Here is a 12426-nt window from a genome sequence, read left to right as displayed (position 1 = left end):
TCATGTGAAAATGGAATCATTTCTCATTACTCAATGCCTGGTGAACCACAAAAAAATGGTGCGGCTAAGTGTCGCAATTGCACCCTTATGTGAAGCTTGCTTTTTCACACAAGTTTAGCAGTGAGCCTTTGAACTGATTCATTAAAGACAGCTGCATACATACTAAATCTTTCTCCGACCTACTCAACACTGAACACACCTTACGTGATGTGGGCGGGAAAGAAACCGAGCTTGAATTACATATGGTGTGGGGTTGTCCTGATGAGGCTAAAATTCTCAATCCACAACTTAAGAAATTGGATCAAAAAACAATTAGTCGTTTCTTTGTTGGACACCCTCATAGGGGAAGGGATATCGCTTCTATTGTCCAAGCCATACTACCAAGTTCGTGGAAACTAGACAAGTGGTATATTTTTAGGATAATAAGGTCAAAAAGATAGGGACAATCGATCTTGTGGAAAAGCGGGTTTGTACACCGTCCCCAATTATCCAAAGTTTGTTTTTTCAATATGAATAAATGTGACATTTGATGATCCCGAATCTTACGGTTCAGGATCTCAACCAAAATGGTGATCTGGAAACTAATAATGATGGATATCCAGACGCTAATGAGGATCCCCAGCAACATAATGATCCTCAAAATAATGATGTTCCACCACCACCTCCTGTGGGTAGAATACGACGCTAGTGGAAGAAATCCATCTCAATTGATTATGTAACTTTCATGAGTGAGGATATAAAAGATATCGGGAAGGTAGAGGATCCAACCTCTTATAAGGAAGCCATTAAAAGTGAAAATTCATCCAAGTGGTTGGTTGCCACGGAAGACGAGTTGAAATCTATGGGCTCAAATGACGTTTGAGACTTTGTAGAAATTCATGATGGAGCTAAATGAGTAGGCTACAAGAGGTTCTCCAAAACCAGTATGATTCCAAAGATAATGTAGAAAGGTTCAAAGAAAAACTTGTTGCAAAAAGGTTCACATGGAGAGAAGGAATTGACTGTAATGAAACCTTATTTCATGTGCCAACCAAATATTCATTCAGAATCGTCATTGCATTAGTAGCTCATTGCGACCTAGAATTGCACTAAATGGGTGTTAAAATGACATTCTAACTGGTTACCTCAATGAAGATGTTTACATGACTCAGTGGAAAGGTTTTGTTGTGGAAGGGAAGGAACATTTAGCATGTTGCCTAAAGAAATCAATTTACCTCTTGAAGCAAGCTTCAAGACAGTGGTGCGTCAAGCTCAATAAGATTATGACAACTTTTGGTTCCATGGAAAATATTGTGAACAACTCCATATATATATATATATATATATTAAATTTAAAGGTAGTAGGTTCACAATTTTAGTCATATATGTTGATGACATATTGTAGGCATGTAGCGATAAGGATATGCTTCATGAGACCAATGTTGGGGAATGCGGTATTTCAAAATTTTTACCTACGACCACGCAAGATCTATCTAGGAGATGCATAGCAACGAGAGGGGGAGAGTATGTCTACATACCCTCGTAGACCAAAAGCGAAAGAGTTTAGTAACGCGGTTGATGTAGTCGAACGTCTTCGTGATCCAACCGATCAAGTACCGAACGCACGTCACCTCCGCGATCTACACACGTTCAGCTCGGTGATGTCCCTCGTACTCTTGATCTAGTTGAGGCCGAGGGAGAGTTTCGTCAGCACGACGGTGTGATGACGGTGATGATGAAGTTACCGAAGTAGGGCTTCGCCTAAGCTCTACAACGATATGACCAAGGTGGAATTCTGTGGAGGGGGGCACCGCACATGGCTAAACAATCAACTTGTATGTCTATGGGGTGCCCCCTCCCCCATATATAAAGGGGGAGGAGGGGAGGGCCGACCCTCATAGGGCACGCCCAAGAGGGGAGTCCTACTCCCAGTAGGAGTAGGTTTCCCCCTTCCTAGTTGGAGTAGGAGAAGAAGGAAGAGGGAGAGGGAGAGAAGGAAAGGGGGGGGGGATGGCCCCCACCCAATTCGGATTGGGCTTGGGAGGGCGCCCTCCACCTGGCCGACTCCACCTCTTTCCCACTAAGGCCCAATAAGGCCCATTGACTCCCCGAGGGGTTCCGGTAACCCCCCGGTACTTGGATTTCTTGCCAAACCACAGTTCATAAGGTGTCATCTCAACGGATTTCGATGGTGCCTTATTTAACATGAATGAAGCCGTCTCTAAAGCATAACCCCAAAACCATAACGGTAAATCAGTGAGAAACATCATAGATCGCACCATTATCTAATAAAGTGCGGTTACAACGTTCGGACACACCATTACGCTATGGTGTTCCAGGTGGCGTGAGTTGCGAAACTATTCCGCATTGTTTCAAATGAAGACCAAACTCGTAACTCAAATATTCTCCTCCATGATCAGATCGTAGAAACTTTATTTTCTTGTTACGATGATTTTTCACTTCACTCTGAAATTATTTGAACTTTTTAAATGTTTTAGACTTATGTTTCATCAAGTAGATATACCCATATCTGCTCAAATCATCTGTGAAGGTCAAAAAATAACGATACCCGCCGCGAGCATCAACACTCATCGGACCACATACATCAGTATGTATTATTTCCAATAAGTCCCTTGCTCGCTCCATTGTTCTAGAGAATGCAGTCTTAGTCATCTTTCCCATGAGGCATGGTTCACAAGCATCAAATGATTCATAATCAAGTGATTCCAAAATCCCATCAGCGTGGAGTTTCTTCATGCGCTTTACACCAATATGACCTAAATGGTAGTGCCACAAATAAGTTGCACTATTATTATTAAACTTATATCTTTTGGCGTCAATACTATGAATATGTGTATCACTACTATCAAGATTTAGTAAAAATACACCACTCATCAAGGGTGCATGACCATAAAAGATATTACTCATATAAATAGAATAACCATTATTCTCTGATTTAAATGAATAACCGTCTCGCATCAAACAAGATCCAGATATAATGTCCATTCTTAACGATGTCACCAAATAACAATTATTCAGGTCTAAAACTAATCCCGAAGGTAGATGTAGAGGTAGCGTGCCGACGACGATCACATCGACTTTGGAACCATTTCCCACGCGCATCGTCACCTCGTCCTTAGCCAATATTCGCTTAATCTGTAGCCCCTATTTCGAGTTGCAAATATTAGCAACAGAACTAGTATCAAATACCCAAGCGCTACTATGAGCATTAGTAAGGTACATATCAATAACATGTATATCAAATATACCTTTCACTTTGCCATCCTTCTTATCCGCCAAATACTTGGGGCGGTTCCGCTTCCAGTGACCAGTCCATTTGCAGTAGAAGCACTCAGTCTCAGGTTTAGGTCCAGACTTGGGCTTCTTCACTTGAGCAGCAACTTGCTTGTTGTTCTTCTTGAAGTTCCTCTTCTTCCCTATGCCCTTTTTCTTGAAACTGGTGGTCTTGTTGACCATCAACACTTGATGCTCCTTCTTGATTTCTACCTCCGCAGCCTTTAGCATTGAAGAGCTCGAGAATTGTCTTATCCATCCCTTGCATATTATAGTTCATCATGAAGCTCTTGTAGCTTGGTGGCAGTGATTGAAGAACTCTGTCAATGACACTATCATCAAGAAGATTAACTCCCAGCTGAGTCAAGTGATTGTGGTACACAGACATTCTGAGTATATGTTCACTGACAGAACTATTCTCCTCCATTTTTGCAGTTGTAGAACTTATTGGAGACTTCATATCTCTCAATCCGGGCATTTGCTTGAAATATTAACTTCAACTCCTGGAACATCTCATATGCTCCATGACGTTCAAAACGTCGTTGAAGTCCCAGTTCTAAGCCGTAAAGCATGGCACACTGAACTATCGATTAGTCATCAACTTTGCTTTGCCAGACGTTCTTAATGTCGTCAGCAGCATCTGCAGCAGGCTTGTCACCGAGCAGTGCTTCCAGGACGTAATTCTTCTGTGCAGCAATGAGGATAATCCTCAAGTTACGGACCTAGTCCGTGTAATTGCTACCATCATCTTTCAACTTAGCTTTCTCTAGGAACGCATTAAAATTCAACGGAACAACAACACGGGTCATTTATCTACAACAACATAGACATGCAAAATACTATCAGGTACTAAGTTCATGATAAATTTAAGTTCAATTTAATCATATTACTTAAGAACTCCCACTTAGATAGACATCTGTCTAATCATCTAAGTGATCACGTGATCCATATCAACTAAACCATGTCCGATCATCACGTGAGATGGAGTAGTTTTCAATGGTGAACATCACTATGTTGATCATATCTACTATATGATTCACGCTCGACCTTCCGGTCTCAGTGTTCCGAGGCCATATCTGCATATGCTAGGCTCGTCAAGTTTAACCCGGGTATTCTGCTTGTGCAAAACCGGCTTGCACCCGTTGTATGTGAACGTAGAGCTTATCACACCACGTCATCATGTGGTGTCTCGACACGACGAACTGTAGCAACGGTGCATACTCAGGGAGAACACTTATACCTTGAAATTTAGTGAGAGATCATCTTATAGTGCTACCGCCGTACTAAGCAAAATAAGATGCATAAAGGATAAACATCACATGCAATCAAATAAGTGATATGACATGGCCATCATCATCTTGTGCCTTTTGATCTCCATCTCCAAAGCACCGTCATGATCACCGTCGTCACCGGCTTGACACCTTGATCTCCATCGAAGCATCATTGTCGTCTCGCCAACTATTGCTTCCACTGACGGAAATATGCCCTAGAGGCAATAATAAAGTTATTATTTATTTCCTTATAATCATGATAAATGTTTATTATTCATGCTAGAATTGTATTAACCGGAAACATAATACATGTGTGAATACATAGACAAACAAAGTGTCACTAGTATGCCTCTACTTGACTAGCTCGTTAATCAAAGATGGTTATGTTTCCTAACCATGAACAATGATTTGTTGTTTGATTCACGAGGTCACATCATTAGTTGAATGATCTGATTGACATGACCCATTCCATTAGCTTAGCACCCGATCGTTTAGTATCTTGCTATTGCTTTCTTCATAACTTATACATGTTCCTATAACTATGAGATTATGCAACTCCCGTTTACCGGAGGAACACTTTGGGTACTACCAAACGTCACAACGTAACTGGGTGATTATAAAGGAGTACTACAGGTGTCTCCAAAGGTACATGTTGGGTTGGCGTATTTCGAGATTAGGGTTTTGTCACTCTGATTGTCGGAGAGGTATCTCTGGGCCCTCTCGGTAATGCACATCACATAAGCCTTGCAAGCATTGCAACTAATGAGTTAGTTGCGGGATGATGTATTACAGAACGAGTAAAGAGACTTGCCGGTAACGAGATTGAACTAGGTATTGGATACCGACGATCGAATCTCGGGCAAGTAACATACCGATGACAAAGGGAACAACGTATGTTGTTATGCGGTCTGACCGATAAAGATCTTCGTAGAATATGTAGGAGCCAATATGGGCATCCAGGTCCCGCTATTGGTTATTGACTGGAGACATGTCTCGGTCATGTCTACATTGTTCTCGAACCCGTAGGGTCTGCACGCTTAAGGTTACGATGACAGTTATATTATGAGTTTATGCATTTTGATGTACCGAAGGTTGTTCAGAGTCCCGGATGTGATCACGGACATGACGAGGAGTCTCGAAATGGTCGAGACATAAAGATTGATATATTGGAAGCCTATGTTTGGATATCGGAAGTGTTCCGGGTGAAATCGGGATTTTACCGGAGTACCGGGAAGGTTACCGGAACCCCCCGGGAGCTAAATGGGCCATGATGGGCCTTAGTGGAAAATAGAAGAGGCAGCCCTACATGGGCTGCGCGCCTCCCCCTTCCCCTAGTCCTATTAGGACTAGGAGAGGTGGCCGGTCCCCTCTCTCTCTTTTCCCCCTCCGCGAATCCTATTCCAACTAGGATTGGGGGGGGGGGGAGGAATCCTACTCCCAAAGGGAGTAGGACTCTCCTGGCGCACCCCTTGTGGCCGGCCAGCCTCCCCCCTTTGGTCCTTTATATACTAAGGTAGAGGTACCCTAGAACACACAAGTTGATCCACGTGATCTATTCCTTAGCCGTGTGCGGTGCCCCCAGCCACCATAGTCCTTGATAATACTGTAGCAGAGTTTAGGCGAAGCCCTGCTGCTGTAGTGCATCAAGATCGTCACCACGCCATCGTGCTGACGAAACTCTTCCCCGACACTTTGCTGGATCGGAGTCCGGGGATCGTCATAGAGCTGAACGTGTGCTCGAACTCGGAGGTGCCGTAGTTTCGGTGCTTGATCGCTTGGATCGTGAAGACGTACGACTACTTCCTCTACGTTGCGTCAACGCTTCCGCAGTCGGTCTGCGTGGGTACGTAGACAACACTCTCCCATCTCGTTGCTATGCATCACATGATCTTGCGTGAGCGTAGGAATTTTTTTGAAATTACTACGAAACCCAACAGTGGTATCAGAGCCTAGGTTATTTATGTTGATGTTATATGCACGAGTAGAACACAAGTGAGTTGTGGGCGATATAAGTCATACTGCCTACCAGCATGTCATACTTTGGTTTGGCGGCATTGTTGGACGAGACGACCCGGACCAACATTACGCGTACGCTTACACGAGATCGGTTACCCCGACGTGCTTTGCACATAGGTGGCTTGCGGGTGACTGTCTCTCCAACTTTAGTTGAACCAAGTATGGCTACGCCCGGTCCTTGCGAAGGTTAAAATGGAGTCTATTTGACAAACTATCGTTGTGGTTTTGATGCGTAGGTGAGATTGGTTCTTGCTTAAGCCCGTAGCAGCCACGTAAAACTTGCAACAACAAAGTAGAGGACGTCTAACTTGTTTTTGCAGGGCATGTTGTGATGTGATATGGTCAAGACATGGTGCTGAATTTTATTGTATGAGATGATCATGTTTTGTAACCGAGTTATCGGCAACTGGCAGGAGCCTTATGGTTGTCGTTTTATTGTATGCAATGAAATCGCGATGTAATGCTTTACTTTATTACTAAGCGGTAGTGATAGTCGTGGAAGCATAAGCTTGGCGAGACGACAACGATGCTATGATGGAGATCAAGGTGTCATGCCGGTGACGATGGTGATCACGACGGTGCTTCGGAGATGGAGATCACAAGCACAAGATGATGATGGCCATATCATATCACTTATATTGATTGCATGTGATGTTTATCCTTTTATGCATCTTATCTTGCTTTGATTGACGGTAGCATTATAAGACGATCTCTCACTAATTATCAAGAAGTGTTCTCCCTGAGTATGCACCGTTGCGAAAGTTCTTCGTGCTGAGACACCACGTGATGACCAGGTGTGATAGGTTCTACGTTCAAATACAACGGGTGCAAAACAGTTGCACACGCGGAATACTCAGGTTATACTTGATGAGCCAAGCATATACAGATATGGCCTCGGAACACAGAGACCGAAAGGTCGAGCGTGAATCATATAGTAGATATGATCAACATAACGATGTTCACCATTGAAAACTACTCCATCTCACGTGATGATCGGTTATGGTTTAGTTGATTTGGATCACGTAATCACTTAGAGGATTAGAGGGATGTCTATCTAAGTGGGAGTTCTTTAACTTGATTAACTGAACTTAAATTTATCATGAAACTTAGTACCTGATTAGTATCTTGCTTGTTTATGTTTGATTGTAGATAGATGGCTCGTGCTGTTGTTCCGTTGAATTTTAATGCGTTCCTTGAGAAAGCAAAGTTGAAAGATGATGGTAGCAATTACACGGGCTGGGTCCGTAACTTGAGGATTATCCTCATTGCTGCACAGAAGAATTACGTCCTGGAAGCACCGCTGGGTGCCAGACCTGCTGCAGGAGCAACGCCAGATGTTATGAACGTCTGGCAGAGCAAAGCTGATGACTACTCGATAGTTCAGTGTGCCATGCTTTACGGCTTAGAATCGGGACTTCAACGACGTTTTGAACGTCATGGAGCATATGAGATGTTTCAGGAGTTGAAGTTAATATTTCAAGCAAATGCCCAGATTGAGAGATATGAAGTCTCCAATAAGTTCTATAGCTGCAAGATGGAGGAGAACAGTTCTGTCAGTGAGCATATACTCAAAATGTCTGGGTATAATAATCACTTGATTCAATTGGGAGTTAATCTTCCAGATGATAGCGTCATTGACAGAATTCTTCAATCACTGCCACCAAGCTACAAGAGCTTCGTGATGAACTATAATATGCAAGGGATGAACAAGACTATTCCCGAGCTCTTCGCGATGCTGAAAGCTGCGGAGGTAGAAATCAAGAAGGAGCATCAAGTGTTGATGGTCAGCAAGACCACTAGTTTCAAGAAAAAGGGCAAAGGGAAGAAGAAGGAGAACTTCAAGAAGAACAGCAAACAAGTTGCTACTCAAGAGAAGAAACCCAAACCTGGACCTAAGCCTGAAACTGAGTGCTTCTATTGCAAGCAGACTGGTCACTGGAAGCGGAACTGCCCCAAGTATTTGGCGGATAAGAAGGATGGCAAGGTGAACAAAGGTATATGTGATATACATGTTATCGATGTGTACCTTACTAATGCTCGCAGTAGCACCTGGGTATTTGATACTGGTTCTGTTGCTAATATTTGCAACTCGAAACAGGGACTATGGATCAAGCAAAGATTGGTTAAGGACGAGGTGACGATGCGCGTGGGAAACGGTTCCAAAGTCGATGTGATCGCAGTCGGCACGCTACCTCTACATCTACCTTCGGGATTAGTATTAGACCTAAATAATTGTTATTTGGTGCCAGCGTTAAGCATGAACATTATATCTGGATCTTGTTTGATGCGAGACGGTTACTCATTTAAATCAGAGAATAATGGTTGTTCTATTTATATGAGTAATATCTTTTATGGTCATGCACCCTTGAAGAGTGGTCTATTCTTGTTGAAACTCGATAGTAGTAACACACATATTCATAATGTTGAAGCCAAAAGATGCAGAGTTGATAATGAGAGTGCAACTTATTTGTGGCACTGCCGTTTAGGTCATATCGGTGTAAAGCGCATGAAGAAACTCCATTCTGATGGACTTTTGGAACCACTTGATTATGAATCACTTGGTACTTGCGAACCGTGCCTCATGGGCAAGATGACCAAAACACTGTTCTCCGGTACTATGGAGAGAGCAACAGATTTGTTGGAAATCATACATACAGATGTATGTGGTCCGATGAATATTGAGGCTCGTGGCGGATATCGTTATTTTCTCACCTTCACAGATGATTTAAGCAGATATGGGTATATCTACTTAATGAAACATAAGTCTGAAACATTTGAAAAGTTCAAGGAATTTCAGAGTGAAGTTGAAAATCATCGTAACAAGAAAATAAAGTTTCTACGATCTGATCGTGGAGGAGAATATTTAAGTTACGAGTTTGGTGTACATTTGAAAAATTGTGGAATAGTTTCGCAACTCACGCCACCCGGAACACCACAGCGTAATGGTGTGTCCGAACGTCGTAATCGTACTTTACTAGATATGGTGCGATCTATGATGTCTCTTACTAATTTACCGCTATCATTTTGGGGATACGCTCTAGAGACGGCCGCATTCACGTTAAATAGGGCACCATCAAAATCTGTTGAGACGATGCCTTATGAACTGTGGTTTGGCAAGAAACCAAAGTTGTCGTTTCTGAAAGTTTGGGGCTGCGATGCTTATGTGAAAAAACTTCAACCTGATAAGCTCGAACCCAAATCGGAGAAATGTGTCTTCATAGGATATCCAAAGGAAACTATTGGATACACCTTCTATCACAGATCCGAAGGCAAGACTTTTGTTACTAAATTCGGAAATTTTCTAGAGAAGGAGTTTTCTCTCGAAAGAAGTGAGTGGGAGGAAAGTAGAACTTGACGAGGTAACTGTACCTGCTCCCTTATTGGAAAGTAGTACATCACAGAAAACTGTTTCTGCGACACCTACACCAGTCAGTGAGGAAGCTAATGATGATGATCATGAAACTTCAGAACAAGATACTACTAAACCTCGTAGATCAACCAGAGTAAGATCCGCACCAGAGTGGTACGGTAATCCTGTTCTGGAAGTCATGTTATTAGATCATGATGAACCTACGAACTATGAAGAAGCGATGGTGAGCCCAGATTCCGCAAAGTGGCTTGAAGCCATGAAATCTGAGATGGGATCCATGTATGAGAACAAAGTATGGATTTTGGTTGACTTGCCCGATGATCGGCAAGCAATTGAGAATAAATGGATCTTCAAGAAGAAAACTGACGCTGACGGTAATGTTACTGTCTACAAAGCTCGACTTGTCGCAAAAGGTTTTCGGCAAGTTCAAGGGATTGACTATGATGAGACCTTCTCACCCGTAGCGATGCTTAAGTCTGTCTGAATCATGTTAGCAATTGCCGCATTTTATGATTATGAAATTTGGTAGATGGATGTCAAAACTGCATTCCTGAATGGATTTCTGGAAGAAGAGTTGTATATGATGCAACCAGAAGGTTTTGTCGATCCAACGGGAGCTAACAAAGTGCGCAAGCTCCAGCGATCCATTTATGGACTGGTGCAAGCCTCTCGGAGTTGGAATAAACATTTTGATAGTGTGATCAAAGCATTTGGTTTTATACAGACTTTCGGAGAAGCCTGTATTTACAAGAAAGTGAGTGGGAGCTCCGTAGCATTTCTGATATTATATGTGGATGACATATTGTTAATTGGAAATAATATAGAATTTCTGGATAGCATAAAGGGATACTTGAATAAGAGTTTTTTAATGAAAGACCTCGGTGAAGCTGCTTACATATTAGGCATAAAGATCTATAGAGATAGATCAAGACGCTTAATTGGACTTTCACAAACAACATACCTTGACAAAATTTTGAAGAAGTTCAAAATGGATCAAGCAAAGAAAGGATTCTTGCCTGTGTTACAAGGTGTGAAATTGAGTAAGACTCAATGCCCGACCACTGCAGAAGATAGAGAGAATATGAAAGATGTTCCCTATGCATCAGCAATAGGATCTATCATGTATGCAATGCTGTGTACCAGACCTGATGTGTGCCTTGCTATAAGTCTAGCAGGGAGGTACCAAAGTAATCCAGGAGTGGATCACTAGACAACGGTCAAGAACATCCTGAAATACCTGAAAAGGACTAAGGATATGCTTCTCGTATATGGAGGTGACAAAGAGCTCGTCGTAAAAGGTTACGTTGATGCAAGCTTTGACACTGATCCGGACGATTCTAAATCGCAAACCGGATACGTGTTTACATTAAACGGTGGAGATGTCAGTTGGTGCAGTTCTAAACAAAGCGTCGTAGCGGGATCTACATGTGAAGCGGAGTACATAGCTGCTTCAGAAGTAGCAAATGAAGGAGTCTGGATGAAGGAGTTCATATCCGATCTAGGTGTCATGCCTAGTGCATCGGGTCCAATGAAAATCTTTTGTGACAATACTGGTGCAATTGCCTTGGCAAAGGAATCCAGATTTCACAAGAGAACCAAGCACATCAAGAGACGCTTCAATTCCATCCGGGATCTAGTCCAGGTGGGAGACATAGAGATTTGCAAGATACATACGGATCTGAATGTTGCAGACCCATTGACTAAGCCTCTTCCACGAGCAAAACATGATCAGCACCAAGGCTCCATGGGTGTTAGAATCATTACAGTGTAATCTAGATTATTGACTCTAGTGCAAGTGGGAGACTGAAGGAAATATGCCCTAGAGGCAATAATAAAGTTATTATTTATTTCCTTATAATCATGATAAATGTTTATTATTCATGCTAGAATTGTATTAACCGGAAACATAATACATGTGTGAATACATAGACAAACAAAGTGTCACTAGTATACATCTACTTGACTAGCTCGTAAATCAAAGATGGTTATGTTTCCTAACCATGAACAATGAGTTGTTGTTTGATTAACGAGGTCACATCATTAGTTGAATGATCTGATTGACATGAGCCATTCCATTAGCTTAGCACCCGATCGTTTAGTATGTTGCTATTGCTTTCTTCATAACTTATACATGTTCCTATAACTATGAGATTATGCAACTCCCGTTTACCGGAGGAACACTTTGGGTACTACCAAACGTCACAACGTAACCTGGTGATTATAAAGGAGTACTACAGGTGTCTCCAAAGGTACATGTAGGGTTGGCGTATTTCGAGATTAGGTTTTGTCACTCCGATTGTCGGAGAGGTATCTCTGGGCCCTCTCGGTAATGCACATCACATAAGCCTTGCAAGCATTGCAACTAATGAGTTAGTTGTGGGATGATGTATTACAGAACGAGTAAAGAGACTTGCCGGTAACGAGATTGAACTAGGTATTGGATACCGACGATCGAATCTCGGGCAAGTAACATACCGATGACAAAGGGAACAACGT

Source organism: Triticum dicoccoides, chromosome 5A (genome assembly GCF_002162155.2).
Source record: "Triticum dicoccoides isolate Atlit2015 ecotype Zavitan chromosome 5A, WEW_v2.0, whole genome shotgun sequence".
Lineage (NCBI taxonomy): Eukaryota > Viridiplantae > Streptophyta > Magnoliopsida > Poales > Poaceae > Triticum > Triticum dicoccoides.
This window is presented reverse-complemented; position numbering follows the sequence as displayed.